Below are 22,756 nucleotides of genomic sequence, written 5' to 3' on the forward strand. Positions count from 1 at the left end.
TCTTCCAGGATCAGATTCCCCGTCTCTCTCCTCCTCTACCGCTACTTTGGCTCCCAGTTCCCAAACCCCATTCATAGCCTCCCCAACCTTTCCTTTCTGTGGTCTCTGCCTTTCTCACTTTTCTCCAACCTCTGTTTCCACTCCTGTCCCCGCCCTCCCACGTCCCTGACTCCCCCCGCATCCCCCTCATCCCCCCCCCCGCCAACCCCCTGCAAGCTCTGGGCTCTACCCTCTGTGCCCCTCCCCAGACAAGTGTCCGGCTCCACGGGGGCAGCGGGCCCGCCGCCCGCCGCCAGGCTCAATCCCTGCCCACCTACTGTGAGGAGCAGCTCCGCCCACCTGTCCATAAAAGCCAAGTGCAAGTTACCCGCAGAGCTCAGAGGTTCAGAGCCCTTCCTTGGTCCTCTCCGTGGGAGCCCGAGTCCCTGTCTCCCAGATCTTACGTGCTCAAGGTAAGATAAGCCTACTTGGAGCAGCTGACCTACAGGGAAGGTTGCTAGCCGGAGTGAGTCGCTTCTGGTCAACACGCTTACTTAAAGCTGATTCATAAGGATGCTGGGATGAACAGTGAGTTTCTTAACTAGCAACTGGTTTCACAACAAACTTCTGTTTGAACAGTAAAATGAAAATTCCTTTTTGGCAGAAACAACAGCATTTCTATTACAAAAAATATTTTCTTTTTAAGTCACCTCCCCCCCCCTCCCCCCAATCCCCTGCCTCCCGGGTCTGTCTGACTGTTACTGAGGTTAAATGTATCTGTTTGCGGTGTTATGTTTGTGTTTTCAATGGTAACTATTTCACATTATCAAGTAGAGGTAGGGAAAACTGTCCCATTGTCAAAAAATCCACTTTAAAGGAGCACAATTAGTTCTCTAAAAATAGCACAGCCAAAAAGTCTGCTGACGATTTTGTGATGTTTTTCCAAACCCCCAAGACAGCTTCTGTGGTTCCTTTAAGAAGTATCTTTTCAGGTTTAACTGCTTGGAAAAAATGATGTGAACCGGTGCCCTTTGCCTGGGGACAGTAATCAGGTGGCTGGTAGATAGGAAAGAACTAATCCCAGTTTACAAGCCGGGACAAGATACTACATCTCCAAATGAGACATGTGCTGAGACTAAGAAAGTATATAAGAGAACTCTGTGACGGCTGTGCACACCTAAAACGTAAAGTGTTTCAATATGTTTCTCAGAGAAGCATGCAAGCCAGATTACACAGTTCTTCCATGTATAATAGACTGATGTATGGCGGGATCAGCCAGAAAGACTTCAGATGAAGGTTTTCATCCTTACCATCCCTTCTGTCCTCCTCTAGCAAATGAAAATCTGCCTGATGAGTGATTGACTCTCCCAGAGCTCTCCAGTGAAGAAAAGACCTTGGGTGGGTGGGTAGGTCAGTGGTGGAGGTGGTGGGTGGGTGGGTGGGTTTGAGAATGATCTATTCTTCTTCCACAGTGGTGTGCACCTGTGAGAGGAAAAAACAAACCAGACAGCTACTTCTGTAAGAACCAGGCTCTTGGGGGATGAAGTTTGCCACCGTATTCTGTGGGTTTTGTGGGATGAAGCGCTGTCATGTGGAGAAAAGCCCTCTTCAAGTGTTCCATCTGGGGAACTGCAGAAGGCTGCGCTTAGAGGAGGCAAGCCTGGGCTGCCAGGCAGGAAACCAACCCACTATTTTAGCCCTTAAGGTTCTTAAAGGGAGAGAACTGTTTACGCTTTCATGTCTGTTAGTTGTATGTTGTTTCACATAGGAAGGAAAATTTCACTACAGATATAAAAAGTCTCCCTATTAAAGAAACTGAAATAAATTAGACACATGACTTAGTTCTTTCTAAACATCCTCTTTATCTTTCAGATATCAAAAGAAATAACATAAAGTATTTTAAAAAAAAACTGCTTAGGATGAAAGGGATTCAATACAATTATTCAAGTGAAAGAGTTACATGTGGAGCATTCTGTTGTGTTACACTTTTTTTCCAGTGGAAAAATATTGCAAAGAGTGTGGTTTCCTTTAAGAAAATGATGTGAAATTACTATTGGCCAAGATAATGTGACCTGTGTAGATTAAAATACCTTTATCTCCAGCCATAGTGCAGTCTGCTTGCTTCATATTTAACATGTGTAATCAGCCGTGACAAGACAAAGGTATGAGACAAGGCCAAACCAAGTATTTGGTACATTCAGGATAACTCTCCTTAAAGGTGGTACTTGACTCCTGTCCAGCACCATCAGCGTGAAAAGATACTGCTCTCCTCCACTAATCTCCACCACTGAAGTTATCTGCTCTAAGGGGCAAAAGCTTGTATTAAAGGGGTTTGTTAAAGCTATATTTGAGGGTTATAATTATTCTATGAAGGTTTGATTCTGCTCTCCCTCACAGTCTGGGCAGGCTAGTTATGAACAGTTTAACTATAACTGCCTTCCTGTGTGCCATGAGGTTCAACCCCCTTAACTAAATAGGTGAGATCATCTTAGACTGTTCATGACCTAACTTTCCCAGAAGGCATCACCAGTCAAAGAGATTCTTTCCATAGGGTACGTACCAAATATAACGGCACTTTCCTTCTTATGAATTTAGAAAAATCAGTGATGAGAGATCATTTAGTTATCCTAATATCACCCCTTCTGCACAGAATGGCAAAGGACAACCCAAGTCTCTTCTTTCTGAGTGTGGCCATACCCCCAGCCCACACCACTGCAGCAGGCTACAGATAACTCCCTAAAAGTAAAGAAGAGTAGGTGTCTCCTTGACCACAGGCACCCAAAGGGTGCCCTTCAGATTTTGAGGGCCTGCCACACTTGAGGAAACACACATTTTAGATTTCTATTCATGAATAAATAAAATACCTGCATTATCAGAAAGTATACGTCACTTTATTTTATTTCAAAAGAAAAGAATAGAGGACAGGAAAATCACATCAACCGGAACTGAGAGGGAAGCTGAGAGAATCATAGACATCCACTAAGAGAACAGAATGGTCTAGACCTGCTATCAAACATGACCTCTTATTCATGCAGTTATGGAGGCAAAAGAAGAGCAGACGGGTCTGCATTGGGCTTCTGTTTGAATTTTCTTTTCTAGCCAGTAAGAGCACTGCCGCTAATAACTTAAGAACCATCTCTACTGTGTGTCTCATGAGTCTTCCTTCTCCTCCAGGAGACAGCCGCATGGGTCTAAAAACCTGAAATGATTTCAGGTGTGCCCACTTCAGACTCACAGGAATCTTGCCAGGTCTAGTGTTTAGACCTGCACTGTACAGATCAAACCCCGTGTTTTTGTCCTATGTTAGGAACATCTACAAAATGAAGTCCAGCTCTCCTGAAGGGGACAGTGTTGTGTGAGTCTTTTCAAGTTAGAGGGTAGCAATTACTCCTCTTCCTTGGTATGGCAACTTAAAGAATGACTAAGACTTTTCATCTCTGCTTCTCCAAGTAACCCCGGAGGAAGGTATCTTACTGTGTGCTTCCACATCCGCACATGTACATAATTTAAAGAAAGTACAGACTGATCTTGAGGTTTGAGAGCAGCCTTGCAAAATGAACTGTTCTAACTGTTGAATAAAAGGAGAGGCTCGGAAGAGTTAAGGGGACAGTGAATGCCTTTGGAATTTCGAGAATCTTCCTCTTAGCATTGTGCTAACGGATCTTTCATTACTTAAGGCGTCTAGTGGGGGGCTGGGGGCAGCTGCTCACAAGTTGTTACCAAATACTAAGGAAATAATAATAATAATAATAATAATAATAATAATAATAAACTTTTTAAAAAGATTTCTAATTCACTGCAGTTTACAGCCATAGTCCTAAAGCAGAGCTTTGCTGGTTGGTCCCCCTTCCCTTTTGGAGATATGAGACAAACTGAGCGTAAGAAGGAGAGTTAGGCACATTTCAGTACCAAGAGAGAAGCTTCTGGTCTGAGGCTGCTGCACGACTTCAGGACCCATGCTGTCTAAGGGATGAGGCTCTGAATTGGAGCTGAGAGAAGTCCCTGGAGTCTGGAATGTCTCCAATCTGGAAGCCCTGTGTACCCCAATCCAGGAAGTCACTGACCCTGCATCAGATCAAACTGAAGTAAATAAAACAAAAACTAATCACAGTACTATCACCTAAAATATTAACAAGTACTGATGTCTCAGTTGGCACAAGCACCAATGAACCCACTGATGGAGCATCTACAAAGTGTTAGAATGCACCTGATGATGACTTTCAAGGTCCCCTGCTTACTCAGGGCTCACTGCCATTGTTCTGCCTGGAAAACAACAACAACAACAAAAATATGGCATCTCTCCTTCATGCAGCCTCCTGGGGTGGTGAGGGTGGGGGTGTCTGCAGCTGCAGTCTTCCCTGGGTGCTACTGGCATTGTGTCTTCAGTGAAGAGGTCTCCTCCATCTTTATAGACGGAGATTGTGGAGTAACACTCATTCTTGTGCTTTTTCCCATTACTGAGAATCCCCCCATACTTCTTTTAAACAGACTATAAATGTTAACTCCATCAAATCAGAAAACTTTATAGTTTTTAAAGCCTTAATTCATATGCAAGGATGAAAAGTCATCAAGAGTTTCTCCTAGCCTCTAGTAAATTGCCTAAGGTGAGTTTTCTGGGGACTTGTATTTGTCCAGTAAGTTCACATTTCTAGAAGGTTAGTAAAGGACCCAGAGAGTGCAAAATATAATTCCTAGAATGGACTTTGGGGCTAATTTTGACTAAAAGCTCATTTTAGAGATGGAAAAGTTCAGAAAGGTTGGTGTCATTCACAAGATCACCCAGGTAAGTGTAGCACAGCCAGAAGGCAAGTGGCCAAGCTCCCCAGCCAGTTCCACATCTCGAAGAACTGAGGCTTCTGCCCACCCAGTGGGAAGCTTAGGTGTCCCTAACTGTGTTGAGCAGCCTGTAAGGACTTACCATGGGACTGTCAGATGGGGGGAAGTCTGGGATACAGCTAGAGCTTTACTGAAGACTGTGTCTAAGAGATGTGAAATAAACCCTGCGAAGATCTTTGAGATTACTGATCGTTAACATCCCAGGGTCCTCCACTGTCACTCTCCATGGCAGAATCTGAAATGTAGTGGCCGGTTGGTACATCTGTGTTGAGTTGGTGAGTAAATGAAGAGAGAAAAAAAGTTAAGCAGAAAATACCCATTATTTTCAACTCCTATAAAAGACCTATAAGTAGTTGCAAGTAGTGTTGTTTGGTGGGGTAACTTTATGTGTTGCTAATAATTGGATTGTCTCAGCAGAGAAAATTTTGATGTCTTGAATATTTCAAGTTACAAGTATTCAAATCCCCAGTGTATCAAGCTTAAGATACCTTCTTACAATATGAAATGTAGAAGAGCTCACTTAACCTCATGATGGCTGGAAAAATCACCTTGCCTTCAGGACTGGGTAATTTTTCCTACCTTATCTGAGCTCTAGAATTATATTTCTGTAGCATATTTAAGATTTAGTTTATATATATATATATATATATATAATATATAAAGAGTATTAAGTAATTATTTGCAGTATATTCCTCATATTGTTCCCTCACTAAAAACAATGCGCTGTCAGTTAATTCTGTACTTCCCCCATGCTTTGAGGAGAGGAAAAGCAAATACACACACCAGACAATCAGAGAAACCATGGATCCACACTGATGGAAGGGCACAGGCCTGAAGTGTGTGGAGACAGAAGGAGAAGTCCAGGAGCCAGGAGCATAGCGAGAGAATGGCACCGCCCCAAGAGTTCACACTTCTGGTATGAAAGAGGGGGGAACTCCAGAGCAATCTGGAGAACTGGAGTACAGACTTCTGTCACTGTCCAGTCCCTCCAGGAGATGAAATGTCTATAACAGTATTCTTTAGGTATAGCACCGTTTGAGGGCTGGTCACACTGGTGAGAAGACTTACAAGCCTTATGGGCATTGAAACTCTGGATTACCTTTGTCTTCTATTGGGAAAGGAGCCTGATTTGACCTCACTTTAGACTTAACTCTGACCCAGGGTAGTAACTTAATGCGTGTCAAGACATCAAAATTTTCTCTGCTGAGATAATCCAATTATTAGTAACACATAAAGCTACCCCACCAAACAACACTATGAAGATAGAAAAGAACATTCTTGTGTCACTTCCTAGAAACATTTCACATTAAATCAGTAGACAGATGTTACTCCAGATCCCTCTTCAGTTAACTGGGAGCATGCCTGGCAACTGTTCGCCTGTCTTTGAAACAGTAATTATTTTTTGAAGCTGATGTATTGTGTGTTAAAAATCTACATAGTCAAAGTTTAAACATTGTACAAACATTCTTTTAAGTCTTTTTTGAAGAGTGCCTCTCTTGCGCACTCTATGGATGTGTTTATGTCCCAGGTTATTTAGGCATCGGGTCATTGAAGTGCTGAGACTACAATTAATTATTTCATGGGCTCTAAATGAATAGGCTTGGGTGGGGGTGTCAGCTTTTGGCTTCTCCAGGCAATAGCATGTATCCAATTTGTTGAGGAGCTTCTCCAGTCTCTTCTGTTAACTAGATAAAACAGCTGTTTTTCTGGAAATGTGTGTCAGTGAATACTTGAGCTAACTAGTACTGGTTTTCCAGAACTTTTTCTCCCTGACCACAGAGGGGGTTAAGTCTCAGCCGCCTTCGGTTCTCTGAGATGACCTCAAATCTTGAGAGGTAGGCAAAGAACATGTGGATGGGGTGGCTGGAACACATTTGCAAGCCAATATTCCTTTAGTTTTCCATGCTTCCCATTAGCTTATACCCTCTAATAATAAATCTAAATTTGGTTCATAAGTTCAAAGTGTACATTATTGTACACATTGTATAATAATGCTGTACATTATTATATTTTATATAGTTATCTATTTTGTGTTTACCCAGTCTTAAAGTCTAGAATCAAGGTTGTTAATGATATCAACCCAAATGTGCTGCTTTTTTTTTTTTGTTTGTTTGTTTGTTTGGGCTGACATAAAATAAGGCCAAGAAGGAAGTAAGGAGTTAAGAATTTGTAATTTAGGTAGCCAGAATTGTTGAGATTGGACGAAAGAGAGAAGAAAAGGGGTCTTCAGCAAAATATGCTATTGGATCCTCAACTCCTACTTTAAAAATGACACACATCAGTCTCTCAATTCCATTTATTGCAACCCTTCATTGCCCAATGAGTAGGTGGGGGAGTTGGTTACCAGTAGGGGGAGCCAGTATGCTGATTGTCTAGAAAAGGATATTTGTGGCTAGAGGGGACCTTTAGAGTTAAGATTTTTCTGATATAAAGCAGAGCTAAGAATCTGTTGTAACCAGTGGCTAGAGTGTCCTTTGCATTGTTAGTTTTCTTTTTTTTTTTTTAAACCTAATTTAAGCCTCTAAGAATAAATCACTCACTTCTCAGCAATGCCAGAAATGTCCAGGCTTGCAGAAGTTTATTTGAAAGAAAACCAACACAGTCTTAGAAAATGTTCTTTCCAAAGCCACCACCAGCCAAGACTAAATCTAAATGCTCAATTCAGTAATAAACAAACGCCAGCAGCTGATGATCAATGAGAGACAAGCAGAGAGGGTGGAAGAGGTGCCATGACTAGACCCACCCCTGCACCAAGGGAGTTGGAAGGGAAAAGACAAAAATAGGCCAGCCAAGTGTCTCCAACCAAGATACCCCAGAACCACTCCCCTGCATCTGCATCTGCCCAGGGAGCAGCCAAGGTCTTGCCTAGACTGAAGTGAATGCCTTGTTGAACATTTCCATTGCACAGCTGTGGGGCGATGGCTTGTTAAGACTTGAGACGCTTGCATAATTCAGAACCCTTTGGGGGATAGAGATCAATTAGGACCAGGGGAGAAAAAATCCTTGGCACCAGAGAAAGGCTGCTTGCTTTGTAAAAATTATGACATTTGCAGGAACGCAGAATAATCCTCTCACTAAGTCTATGTGTGATGTCACCAGAGATGAAGCTATGAAACTGGTGTGTGTGTGACTGGAGAATTCACCTCTCTAGACGCTCTTCGGTATTTTAATCCCTGAACCACCTTGACTCTCTAGGGCCCAGTGCAAACCACTAACCATCTATGTGCTTTGGTTTATTTATCTTCAAAAGAAAAATACTTATCAAACAATCCCACTGTTATTTAGACGTACATGGGGTCTTCCAATGTAATGTAAGAAATGATGCTACCAAACCATGGAATGCAAGAGCTATTTATTTAGAATGCTAACTGGATGGAACATATAGCACCTGGGAATGGCTTGTTACATTTATAGAGAGCCACTCAACATGTGATAGACTTTCAAACAGGTGTGTCCTCTTCCAAGGTAGAGCAAGAGTATTCTTATTTCTTAGAATATGGAGGAAAATGCTACCTCACCAAGAAGTCAGACAAGGTCAAGGGTTAGTGGAAAGAGAAAAATGATGAATAATTAAGTTATAGTTTAAATAGTTTCCAAAAGCCTACATATTTACCAAGTGATGTTTAATCACCTGCCAAAGGAGACTCTCACAAGAATGTCATAAAAATATATTTTAACTAGAAAAAGATGGGTGGGGCTTAATAACTGTTGAAACAGAGAGACAGCTCAGAGAGTAAAAGCCCCTGACACGAAGCTGGAGTACCTGAGTTCATCCCCAAGAACCACGTGGTAAAGAGAGAAAAAGAACTACCACAAGTTGTCCTCTGACCTACACACACACACACACACACACACACACACACACACACACACACAGTGAATTGTAATAAAATACAAAAAAAATGACTAGTATGTTATATAAAATTAATATCTCTTTTCCTCCACACTTCCTAAAGTGATTTTTAAATAATTGCTACAGGGGATATAAGTAGGCATTTAATTGATATTTGACCTTGAGTCTCTTCTACTTTAGAATATCTCAGGTTTTAGTATTCCATAGAAGAGTTTGGTGATAGTTTGGCAATCACTTCCTACATCATTATTTTAAGATCTGCTGCAATATGGCATTTGTAGTATTGCTGTTATTGTGTGATACACACTTAGTGGATATTGCTTTAACAAGCAGTGAGTAAGGAACCATGCCAGGATGGTAAATTTCTAGGAGAACAAAATGATGAGATGCATATGACTTGTCCTGGGCATCAGTTCTTCATAATAGAGTAATCACAGCAGCAGAAATGCTATAGTGATTCGTGCTCTCGCTCTCTTGTGCACTTTCTCCCTCCCTCTTTCCCTCTTTTTCTTCTTCCATCCCTCCCTCCTTCTCTAATTCCCTGTCTTGCTTTTATTCCTACCAAATCTGAAGTCCAGTGTATATTGAAATTGTCTCTTCCTTCTCCCTTTGTTTTCATTTCTCAGTATTTTGTTACAGAGACATGGCCAATGGTGAGTGATGAGCTTCATAACTGAGATATTTTACATAATTCTGTAAAATAGTTCCTCAGTTTCTGAGCTGACAATCTGTCTGTCTTTATCATCATTAATCATCTGAGATTAGTCAGATTTACTCTCATTTGCCTTCATACAATCAATAGGGAACTCATTTCAATAATTCAGACATACATGTTAATGTTCAAGTACAACTTAGTATATCTGGGACTATTGAATTTATGTAAGACACTCAGACTTGCCACCTCATAAACTTCTCTATTTTCTCTTAGGGCTTTAGGAATTCTCTTACCCCTCACAAAGTTAGCATATAGAAGCCAGTATCCCCAAATGTGGCAATTAAGCACCCTTCCATCAAGCAAATAAGTAACTCATAGTCATCCAAGAAAAAAGAAAGAGCAAACCCACTGTTCACAGTTATAAGAGTAGATGCTTCATGGCCAGACATGGTGGCGCATGCCTTTAATTCCAGCACTCAGGAGGCAAAGGATGGTAGATGTCTAAGTTTAAGGCCAGTCTGGTCTACAAACTGAGTTCTGGATAGCCAGGTCTGCACAGAGAAATCTTGTCTCAAAAAAAAAAAAAAAAAAAAAAGTGATGCTCACACTCTAAGTTATCTAGCAAAGGAGGCACTGGCCCTGCTACTTCTCTGTTCCTCAGTTCAACCAAGAAGAAAACAGAACTTCTGCTCAGTTAAGCAAAGCACTTTGCCCAGTGCCACGCAGCTTGGAAACATCAGAGTCAATATGACCCTGTAGGTCCCACTGCAAAGCCTGCTCCTCCTTGTTGCCTCTGAAGATGCCCTGTCCTCAAGGGAGAGACAATCTCCTGCACCCTGGGACAGTGCCTCTGACTCATAAAGTGAGAGGATTTCAGTGGCTCTGTTCCTAGACACTGCTGACTGGCTCTGTTTCTTGTATAAGACTGTGATTTTAATTTATTTTTCTTTTTTGTACTTTTTCTCTAAAAACATGCTGCAGTTCCAAAGCCAAAAAACTAAGGGTTTTGTAATTAGAAAGGAAAAAGAGGAGGGGAAAAAAACTATTTTTTCTCCCTGGGGTAATTTTGGAGAGATTAATTTTCTCCACCAATTCCCTCTATGTGATTGACTACAGGTCATCTATAGCAATCAATCTGGTAAGGAGACTCTAATGTCATTTCCAAAACAGCAGAAATTCATAAGATTATATGAGAAACAGACTACAACAAAAGAACTTTCACACGCTCAATCAACTTGAGGTGTCCCCAGATCGTTTTCCCTGGAGTTACTTTTACCATAATCCATAACCTAACAGTGCAAGTCAAGACCACATAGATGATTCTTAGTGCCATTTGAGTCATCTAGACTAATATTCATGGTAACTTCCCCTGCTGTTCAGCCTATAGTTAGAGTGATATAGACAACAGGGTATACCAAGCCCTTCCTTTGTGATCCACACAAAAAGAAAAAGAAAAAAAAAAAGAGGAGACAACATCTTAGATCTTTCCCCATGGTCACACTCTGCTATACTGAATTTGCTTTTGTTTTTCATCCCCACTCTGTGAATGAAGTATTCTTTAACTTCATTGATTAGATTGATTTATACCGCCCTTCCAAGATTCAAGTCACATGTCTTCTCTGGGCAAACCAGACATGTCTGCAGCCAGTCTACTCAGGTTTCCCTATGCATGTCTCTATGCTCTTTAGTACCGTGTGCACGGCTTGGTATCATGATCATCACAACTCGGTAATGCTGATCCCCATTTATGCATCTACTTCCTTGAAAAGGACTCTTGTCTAATTAAATCTCTGCACCCTCAGAGCATACCATATGAGAGAACTTAATAAATGTAAGGGGAAATAAAGAACCAGGGAGGGTTAATAAAGTGAGCTGCAAGGTGAATGACAAGGCTCTAAATGCACACTTTTCTATCCTTATAGATTGTCCTAGAAAGATGTAATTAGTTTGAGTCTTTAAAACTTGGATATAATCAGAATATTCCTAGGCAAGATGGAAACTGCTTCCCATCTCACAAAGTCCTTGACAGTCAAGTCTTTCATCTTACTTACCCTGTCCTTCCATCCCATTCTTCACAAGTTTCTAGCAAAAATTTGAACTGAACCAGATGGTCTGAGTTTTTTTTTTTTAAACATTTCTTTTTGTTTTCTTTACTAAAACAATGTAAAGCTCTCTCTCTCTTTTTTTTATCTGTCAACACAGTCTTATGTCTTCATCTTATTAATTGAAGGCTTTCTACATACTTTGGCTTACATTCATCTTCTTTGGTTCTCAACTGACATTTACTACACATGTCAATAATATGTTTCCTCACACAGTTTTGTCAGGGGTGTTTGACAGAAGTTCTGCAGTGATAGACATCATCTATATCTGAGCCTTCCAGTGTAGTAGACACCACTCAGATATGGCTCCTATGTACTTGAATGCACCTAACCTAGAGGTATTGAATTATCTCCTTTTATTCTCTACTTTCTTGTCAACTTGACACAAGGTGGAGTCATCTGAGAAGAGGGAATCTCAGGTAAGAAAGCACTTCCATGATATTAGCCTGCAGGAATGTCTGTGGGGAATTTCCTTGATTAATGATTGAAGTGGGGGGCCCAGTCCATGATGGGTGGTGTCATCTTTGGGCAGGTGGTCCTGGAGCGTGTCAAATAGCAAACTGAGAAAACCAGGAGGAGCAAGCCAGTAAGCAGCATTTCTCCAGGGTCTCTGCTTCAGTTCCTGCCCCAATTTCCTGTCCTGCTTGAGTTCCTATCTTGACTTCCCTCAATGAATGATGACAGGGAATAGGTAAGCCAAATAAACTCCCCCCCCCCCCTCAAGTTGCTTTTGGTCAGGGCCTTTACCACAGCAATAAAGAGCAAATTAGAACAATCTCTCTAACTGTAAATTTAGTAGCCACTTATGATTATTGACTACTGTGTCAAACAGCACAGAATATTTCACTTTTCTTATCTTCTTACGGCATGCAATCTTTCATAAGTATGAACACTATGGAGACAAAAACTAAATAAGACGTGCTTTTTTTCATTCCCAGTGAATAATTGTGACTGCAGTTATCTTTATTAAAAATTACTTGATTCCTTGATAACTCTCATCAAAATCTGCACTTATGTAATTGAACAATGTTATGTCCTGCACAAACAAAATGAGATGTGAAGTAATTTAAACTGAATTAGAATACTCCAGTGCCGCCTCCTAACTACATCTCTTTTGCTTTTGTGGGAAAGGGTAGTTTTAATACCTACTGATACATTCAGCTACTTCAGTCTTCAACATGACCCTTTCTGCAGAGAATGACTGACCATGAGTGTCTGAAATAAGGATAGCTAACAGAGTCTTGCATTTCTTCACTCTCTGAGACCTCACCACTTTCTGAAGGAAAGTAGTTCCTTTTCATGGATTTTCCCAGAGCCAGCAGGGCAGAGGAGGTAATGTGTCTTTGGAATTTGGCAATGATGTGGCTCTGGCACTTGCTGGCTCGCTGAGGACCCTTCAGGAATCCATCATGCCAGCACACCAACCATGCAATACAAACTCTGTGTTGGACAAAGCCAAGAGCAAACTGATCAAGCTGTCTGGCTGCAGAATAGATTCTGACTTATTAATGAGCCTTTCAGAAAATACATCTACATGAATCTCTAATAGCAACAGTTTATAGAGGTGTTTAATGATATCAGATGCCAGCCACACTATATGTGACTCAGCAAAGATCGGGCAGGGACAAAAGAGCCACTGGAGAAGCCAGGCAATCAGCTGTATCTTTTCCATTCAGAGCTCAGTTTATTTGGAATGATTGGGAAAACCTTCAATGAAAATTTTTCTAAAATAATAAAAGAAAAGAATTTATCCTGTTATTGTGAACCAGCTGACTTCAAGAAGTAATTATGGGTGTATACTTTCCCCTTGTCTTGTAAAATATTTACAAATGTAGCATAAGCAAATTTTAGAGCAATGGTAAAGATAGCAATAACATCTAACTTGTAAACTTTTAATATCCAGCTATAAAAGACTCACCATGTGCTTAAGCCACATTTGAATACATATAAATAAAATTCTCATCAGCAAACAGGGGCCAGTGGGTAAAGAAAAGAATCTTTGATTCTTTTTCTCAGAGCAAATGTGTCAGAGATATTTGGTATTTTGTATTTATGAAATTAAATTTATTGCCACAACATCAGCAAGAGTGTTGTTAAGGACCTTAACCTAGGAACTCTGAGATGTGAAGGAAATTGATAAGTAGTAATGACAGTAATAGTTGGTCTTTGTAGGGAAACAACCTATATCATGTGTTATGTGTCTGGTTCTTTGTTAGATTTGGGTGGAGAAGCATTTGCCTATTGTACACCCGAGACAGAAGACTCTTAGAGAGATAAATTGTGCCCCATCATTAGGAGAGTATTGGAGTTCAAGTAGGAGCCTCACTCACCTCATCTCTAAAGTCTTCTTTCTACTGACCCGGGCTGAGCCTTGGCTAGTACATCTATGCTTCAGAGCACCCTAGAAGCCCAGAAGACCAGCAGCAGTTCAGGGAAGATCAGCTGCAGGGCAGGGAAACAGAATGTTCTGCAGGGGCTCTTTAATGGTCAAGATTTCACAGTAGCCAAGACCTTTCAGAAAGCATAGATTTCTGGGTATGGAGGTGAGGACCTCTAATCCTAGCACTAAAGGGCCTATGGTTGGAGGATCTCCAGTTAGAGGTCATCCTCGGCTACATAATGAACATGTGAGGACAGAAGAGAAAAACAGCTAATACATCGCTTTGGGAGACGTGAACATCTTTACAATATTAATGCTTCCAGTGCATGAACACGGGCCGTCTTTTCGTTTTTATCTTCTTCATCAATTTCTATCAGAAAATACTGTGCCATTTTCATTCCAGGAGACTCACTTCCTTAGTTAGGTTTATTCTAAGTATTTGGGGAAGTAGATGCTTTTGTGAATGGGATTGTCTTTCCTTTTTTTTTTTTTTTTTTTCTCACCATATCTGTTAATGTTCTAAAGAAATGTATTGTTGGGTGTGGGAAGTTGAGGAAGTCCTGAGTGAATGTGTATTGTTGACATGGGCACAGATACCTCAAGGACCCAATGCCTCAGACCCATGGGAACAGCAAAGCCTTCTCCATACAGGTCAGGCTCAGAATTAGCAAGCCCTTCCTCTGGTGATGGGCAGATATTGGCAGTATGCGAAAGAACCAGAAACTGCAGCTTTTTCCTCCCCAACATTTCCAATGTTTTACACAATTACAACTGCTCCCCTACACAGACTTCCTAGCAAGTCTTGCTAACTCTTCCTCCCATCCTGTCTGTAATAAATTAGCCGGGGTTTCCAGATTGTTGCTGAGTAGGTGCCACTCCATCAGAAAATGCACAGCCCACCTGACCCCAGCTCTTCTGTATGCATGTCTGTGTGTCTTCATTCCTTTCATTCCTTCCCTGCCCTACTAAGGTTTCCAGAAACCATGCTGAATGGGATGCTACAATTAGTATACAGAAAATATATAGACTTTATTGTTGTTCTGGTATGTTGAGTTTTTAATCTATTGTTTTAGTGAATTTGTTTGTCAGTTACAATAGTCCCTTGGTGAAGTCAGTGCACAAAAGAGATATCTGCACACACATCCCATTACCACAGCACTACTCACAATAACAACATAAGTATGGAGCCTACCAATATAGGAATGGATAAAGAAAATACAGTATAGATACACACACACACCACCACCACCCCACCACACCACACCATTAGAATATTATCTAACCATTAGGAATAATATCCTGTCATTTGTAGATTGTTAAGCAAAGCAAGCCATATATACACAGATAAACAACATGCTCTCTTATATGTGAAAACGAACAAAAAGAGTTAACCTGAGAGTCGGATACTGATTAACTAGGTCTGAGAAAGGTGCCAGGGATAGGAGAAATGAGAGTGGAGAAGGAGTGATTGGATGTGATCAGGGTATGCTGTGTGTATATATGGAAACAGTGTACTGAATCCCATTAGCAAATGTAACACACACACACACACACACACACACACACACACATACACACACACACACACAGAGCAATGAATCAGTTAGCACACAATGAAGGTTTGTTTATCACTGATATTTTGTACTCTGACTTCTGTGCAAGTCATAATTTTTAAAGGGCATGAAACTCATTTTAAGACTGTCAGTTCTTTTTACTGATATGCTTAAATCCTCCTTTTATTTAATACACAGAAAGAATGCCATTTGTGAGGTAAAAATAAAATAGTTTGAATTCTATGTGAAATGCTACTATAACGTCATGAATAAAAAGCTCTCAATGCAGCATAAGAAGTCCTGAGAACAAATGCTACTTTGACCACTTAAAAATGCAGCCACTCCAAGCAAGACAAAGAATGTCACCAAGTCTTTTTGTCCTCTGCTCTAAAGAAAGTCTTCCCTTTGGATTGTCATGGGTGTTAAATAAAGCAACATATAAGAATGTGTCTGGTATTCAGAATATGTTCTGTAAAATGATTTAATAATTATGCTGATCAGTCCTTGAATGCTCACTTAAATAGTAGCACAGTGGACACTTGGATGAGTAAGAACATCAGGTTTTGCTTTCTACACATTGCAAATAAGAGCATTAAGCATAGCTTTTCCTTGCAGCTCATTTAGTGAATTCTGAATTCCTATTCCAGGGTCCTGCTATGATCATGGATGTAGTGTTAGCTGTTAATGAGCTCTGATATGTGTTTCTTGTCTTTGGGAGGTCTTCTGATTCTTCCTTTGGCTTAGAGATGCTTGTTTCTTATTTGTTTTGTTTTTCTTTCTTTGCTTGTGTTACATCACAACATCCAGTCTTCCAGTTCCCCCAAGGAAAACTTTATTGGTTTCACAGACCCTGTCCAGTTCAAGGGCAGCTCCTTCACCACTGAGCCTTCTTTATGTGCATATAAACATATACACAGTGTGTATATATGTATATGTACGCACATGTATGAAGTGTGTGTATGTGTGCATGTGTATTTCTGGCATCTGTCTGGGTGTCTATGTGTGGCTATAGCATTGTCAAGAAGAAGATAGCTAACACAGGCACCTCATCTAAAACCTTATCTAACCCCATAGTGTTTTAGAATCCATGCTTTAATGCTCTCCAGCACTCTCACGGAGGCTGCCAGCATGCCATATGTATCCTGGTCCCTGCATTTATACATTTATATGGTAATATACTTTGCCAAACCATGTGCATAGTCACTACAGCATTAAATGTAAGAATCTTACCTTGCTTGGATTTCACTTTTCTGCTGAAAAGTTCCTAAACTCTTCAAACCCATATCTTGATTATCAAGAAATCATTTAATTCAGTCCCCTGCAAGAGAACCACTCTAAGAAGCCATTGCCTCAATAGAAAAATTGAAAGCTAAAGTGAAATATGTTTTAATTCCTAAAGAAAGTAGAAGCAGGACTTTGAGAATTTCAAAAACTGCCCCTCAATCCTTCCATTGGCTAGGACTCTTCTCAACCTCATTTATTCCTTCAACAAATAGCTATTGGGCACCTATCACATGCTGAAGCCATGCAGACACCATCAAAGGTTGACTTACCTGCAACCCCTGCTTATAGCTGAAAGGCACAGGAATCAATACAATGTCACTTGGCAAATAAATGCACGAGGAATGTGAGAACTGCACTTTTTTTTTTCTAAAAGGAAGGTCACATTTTGTGCTTTTTAAAAAATCTTAGACACTGTTCTGATCCTTGCCTGGGGCCAGTGTCTCTTAAAACACACCTGTTCCCATCCTGCAGGAGGTTTTCACTCAGTGACTGACAGGGATAATAAATTCCAGCTCCACCCATTCCATAGATGCCCAAAGGTAACAAGTCAGGAGTGTGGTACTTGTCTTTTCAGACACCCAGCATGCACATATGAAAATACACAAAACACTAAACTATTTTTGCACCGCCTATTCTTCCAGTGGAAACTTTAAGATCCTCTTGAATCTGTTGCCAAGAAGCTTCAGTGAGTGCTGCTGTCCCTGAAATGACTCTGAAACCTGAGAGACCTGGGGTCCTGAGGTCAGTTAGAATTCAGTAAATACATGGTTATTAGAAGAATATAAGTCATTGGGGAAAATCTGAATTATTGAAAGCTGAGTTTCAGAACTAAATTGTATTTTAAGGTTGCACCCCATTTATCTAGAGCCCTCCTTTCTGAAAATTACAATTCTATAGTATATGTTTCATAATAAAAAAGTATCAAAAGTGCCCAGGAAACACAAGACAGTGGTCATTTGTATTTATATTCATAATCAATCCCTGGAAGTCCTCACTAAGGCTATTCACCTTTCCTTGACAAATAATTCTAACAAGCATGGCTTTCTGAGTTCAAAGACCACAGCAGATCTGAAGCACATTGGAAGAAGGAAGGAGGCTGCAATAACAGAGTGAGCTGACATAGAAGACAGAACTGTGGAGGCCTAGTCCCAAAGCAAGAGGGGAAAGGAGTGTTGGGGTAAGAAGTTCAAAAGCACAGCAGGATTCACTGTGGGGACAATTGGTCATCTGACTGTAGGAAGACATCACCGAACACAGCTGGTATGAATCCGTTAACATATGTAGTCTCACCATTGTAAAATGAGGAAACTATGTATTTTGAATGCATGAAAACAAGTACTTGGGTTCTTAAACATGTTAGCTATTAAGAAAATTTTAATTGGGCAAAATGTCTCATTTCCTAAAGAGTCTAGAAATTTGAAGCAACTCACTAACCGCACATAAACACATATGCCTATAAATGACATAGAATAAAACTCATCCTAAACTACCTAATCTCACCTCCCTGGATTGTGGTGTAAGAGATTATTAACTTCTGGGTTGTCTGCTTCCAGTAAAAGCATGATCAAAGGCCTTACCTGGAATCCAAAACCTTGAGTTCATGCTTCTTTTCATCAAATGCAGCCAAGACCATGGAAATTACCTCACTGTTCAGTGTCTCAATTTATCTGTTTGTATAATGAGAAAAACCAAAGCTGGCCTCACGGGGATCCCATGGACTTGGTTCCTATTTCAGAATTTGGAAATGCTTAGCATAAACCCCAATAATGGCCTCGTTTGGGGTTATTATTTTCTAAGCAAACAGCCCTCAAGAAAAAGATGTAAAGGGAGTCTTTCTTTCTTTCCTTCCTTACAATCTTTCTTTTCCAAAGAACACAACAAAGAAACAAAGAGCCAAATACATTGACTCATGTCTTTTTCTAATAGTGTTGTGGTCAATTTGCCGCTGCATAAAAAAAGCAGTAGTGAAGCTTTGAACTCTGAGTTTTGGAAGGCCATGAGTGGAAAAATGTCTCTTAGCAAAATCAGTCCAATTTGCATTTGGGAGCAAAGTCCACTTGGGATCCTGTCCCTACTGAAGTCTTTTTCTGTTGTTTGAACTTCCTGGGGGAGGGGGAGTTTGAACTTCACTTTTGAATGAAATCTTAAGTTGGTTATTCTGTATTTTTTCTTAAAGGCTTTATTCATTTAAAGCCATAAGATGGTCTCTCAGCTTGAACTTGCTTGTAGGACAAATAGGAAAACAGGATAGGCTCTGTGCCTATAAATAACTGACTCCTTCTTTTAGAGTTAAAGATACATGAGCTTCATTCATAAAGCTGAATAGGAGCTGAGAGTTCTCACTAGGAGATTTCAAATCCTAAAATTAATTAACAGGCCCAAGGTTAATAAGATGTGTTTTGGCTTTTCCAGAATGTCTCTTCTACGAAGTCTGTCACAGCTTAGCATAGTGCATATGACGTATCTAATAGACACTAGGCTTCTCAACGCTTTATTGTGGTTTCTTGGGTTTCGCTTTAGTGCCGAAAGCTACTGTCCTTCTGAGAAAGGATAGTGTTGGTGCATTGCCAAATGTTTAGTGTCATTCCTGATTAGACTATGTAATTGGCTAGCCCTAGGTATCACTCCAGTGAGGAATTTGTGTTCCTACTAAAATCTCATACTAAAATGTCTGAAAGAGATCGCAAAGTGTCTTCAAGCACACTCAGTGCGTTGTTACCAGATACACATCCAATCTGCAAGCCATTCTACCCTTGGCTCTCTCCCTCATGCTGCACTGGCACAGAATTCTCTTTCTAAGATTTTTCTCTTGCTCATTCTCTGACCCCTCACCACGATCACCTTTTGAGACTTATTAATTCATTGTACCATTGGCCGCATGCAGTGTGCTTTCCTGGTATAGACCAGACTGACTCACTCTTGTTCCAGCACTTTCAGTGATATCTCATAATGCTAAGAATCTAAACTCCATCTCAGGATTTACAACACTTTCCACTGACGGCACCTGGCCGTCTTTTCAGCCCCATTCTTTCCTGCATCACCTACTGTCACCAACCTTACACCTAATAACAGCCACAGTACTTTTTATTTAGGCTTGCTTATTTATGTGTATGGGTGTTTTATCTGCATGTGTGTTTGAGCAACATGTGCATGTGTGGTGCCCTTGGATGTCCTAGGACTGGAGTTACAGTTATGAGCAGCCATGCGGATGGTGGGACTTGAACCCAGTTCCTCTTGATGAGCAGGCAGTGCTCTTAATCACGTAACCATCTCTCCAGCCCCCATAGTCACAGTTCATTCAGAAAGTGTCATAACTCATGCCATTTAAGACATTTATTCACACTGTTGTTATTTCTGCTTAGAACATCCTACTTTCTCCTTGCTCCCAGCTCCACAAGTATTCTCAGCAGCCCGCCTTGGCCCTTTACACAGAACTGGGTGGCTCTGCTGGGTACTCTTACATTGTCCACAGTCTTTGTGACATCTGACACTGTCCGTGTTTCTGCCCAACTGCCTGTCTATATGGCTGAATAAAAGACTTAAAGGAGGATATACAATAAAATCAGAGAAAAACACAAATAGCAGAAATAAAATAGATTCAGCGATCAACTAGGCATGTAGAAAAAGTGAGTACTTTAAAGTGTGATGCGCTGTACCCATGTATGTAAGCTGGGACCCTCTTAAAAAGGGGGCTCAGTACCATACTCCAGCACCGACGAGGCAGAGACAGGAAGACCCCTGGAGCCTGCTGGCCCAGCCTATGCCATCAGCTTGGTGAGCTTCGGTTTCAGTGAGAGACCTTGCCGCAACCAATAAGGAAGATAACAACTGAGACCAGAGTGTGTGGGGGGTGAGAGAGAGAGAGAGAGAGGGAGAGAGAGAGAGAGAGAGAGAGAGAGAGAGAGAGAGAGAGAGAGAGAGAGAGAGAGAGAGAGAGAGAGAGAGAGAGAGAACTTAAGAAAAAGTCAGCAACAGTGTATTGCTGAGGTGCTCATGTATTAGCTGCCTTTCCCATTGCTCTGACCTGACAGGAAGTGACTTTCCCATTGCTCTGACCTGACAGGAAGTGACTTTCTCATTGCTCTGACCCGACAGGAAGTGATTTTCCCATTGCTCTGACCTGACAGGAAGTGATTTTCCCATTGCTCTGACCCGACAGGAAGTGACTTTCCCATTGCTCTCACCTGACAGACAGGAAGTGACTTTCTCATTGCTCTGACCTGACAGGAAGTGACTTTCCCATTGCTCTGACCCGACAGGAAGTGACTTTCCCATTGCTCTGACCTTACAGACAGGAAGTGACTTTTTCATTGCTCTGACCTGACAGGAAGTGACTTTCCCATTGCTCTGACCCGACAGGAAGTGACTTTCCCATTGCTCCGACCTGACAGACAGGAAGTGACTTAAGGATAGAAGGGTTTATTTGGGCTCCTGCTTTGGGGTGGGGGGGTGCATAATCACGCCAAGGAAGGATGGCAATGGAAACATGAGGCTGCTAACTCACATCTTGGCTGATCAGGTATCAGGAAGAAATAAGTTCTGATTTGCCTTCTCATTTTTTTCTTCTTTTATGTAATCCCCAACCCCATCCCCCAACACATCACGAAAACAAACCTGGTCATCACAACACTTAGCCAGTCTCTCTCATCCTCATCCTGGAGAGTTCTCCAAAGTGATAAAGTTTGCTCCAAGGACAGACTACACCATGATTCCAAGTCTCTGATGAGTGCTACTGCATCAATCTCATGGTGGGTTGGTGGCCAGAAATCTGCATTTTTAACACACATTCTCTGTAGTTCTAGATGCTTTTTAAGTTCTAAGCCAGGAGTGGGTCAGAATACTCACTGGCTGACTAAGGAAGCAAGGATGAGGAGTAACTGGTGGTAGCTAGCTAAACCCAGTGAGATCCTAGTCACTCATGTGTGTATGCCGATACTCATTCAGGCTACTTCTCCCTGTTTCATCTGCGCTGAGCCAATGACTAGCTGACTCACAGTTGACCCCTAGATGTTCCAACAAGAGTTGTACATGCAGGAGCCAGGGCAGGGGGCTCATGGAACTTCAGTCTCCCACTTAGTCTCCCATTGTTGCCTTCCTTTTCCTGTTTGAGGCACGGCCCAGTGCAATTCATCTGTATGTTTTATCTGGACAGATGAACACTCAATAAAACAATCCCTTGCCCAGGACCTGGACAAAGTGCTAATAATAATAACTATTAATTCACCATAAATGATTAGTCCTCTGAGGAAGACAAACATGTTCCATTTAGTCCCACTGAGACTGTGGTTTTAAAGCCCTTTCCAATTTTACATTGTTGTCAGAGAAAAGTAATTAGATATGGCTGACTGACCAAAAAAAAAAATCTAGAAAGTTCTATATGAGGAAGAGAGGTTCACTTCAAACCAATGCTTCCTGTTTTGATCATGTGTTCCAAATAGTCTCATTTTTTCCTTTGGGTTTTACATATATTTTTGTCATTTTATGGTCATGCCCACAATCTGTCATGCTTATAGTGAATCCAGAACAAACACTCAATTTCTGTGGCTCTTCTATTATTTATAGCTTAAGATTATCCTTCACCTTCTTCCCAAGACCCTATCCCATCACTGACCATTTGACGTCAGTACACTGCACCTTAAGTTCCTGATAAAACAGAACGTATGTGATGTGGGCAAGAAAAACAATACATCTTGACATTCCCAAAGTAGTCTGCATCAAATTTTTTATGTGTAATTGGAAACATATTTTTACAAGCAAATAGAGCCAATAAACTAGGAAAGCCATATGGAAGCAGCAAGTCCAACTTCTCTGGTTTTTAATAAACTGCAACAGAGGACTGTAGGAACAGTAAGGCATTACGTTCCAACCCAGACTCAGGGCAAGTCAGTGTGATGCCTTATAAGTGCTCTGTACAGAGAGTTCCAGCAAGGGGAAGGAGAAGAAATACATACATGCAGCATGGCTTTGTATTTCTTCGCTAGTATTTGTGTGAGAATCTCAGATGCCAGTACACAGGTGGTATGGTTGAAAAGGGAATACAATTACCCTTTCACATTCTGGTCTTTACATCTAAAAGCATGATTGCCATTCTTTATTTATTATTTTAAAATATAA

The 22,756-nt window shown here is 41.0% G+C and overlaps 1 protein-coding gene across 1 annotated transcript in view; it reads left to right on the forward strand.

Annotated features, from left to right (window-relative positions):
• The first annotated feature begins 254 nt into the window (after positions 1–254).
• Positions 255–22,756, forward strand: part of Col8a1 (collagen type VIII alpha 1 chain) — a 130,888-nt gene continuing 108,386 nt past the window's right edge. The window contains exon 1 of the mRNA XM_028867534.2: positions 255–452. The gene's annotated coding sequence lies outside the window, so the exon portion shown is untranslated. The remainder of the gene's footprint in view (positions 453–22,756) is intronic.

Source organism: Peromyscus leucopus, chromosome 12, assembly GCF_004664715.2.
Source record: "Peromyscus leucopus breed LL Stock chromosome 12, UCI_PerLeu_2.1, whole genome shotgun sequence".
Classification (NCBI taxonomy): domain Eukaryota; kingdom Metazoa; phylum Chordata; class Mammalia; order Rodentia; family Cricetidae; genus Peromyscus; species Peromyscus leucopus.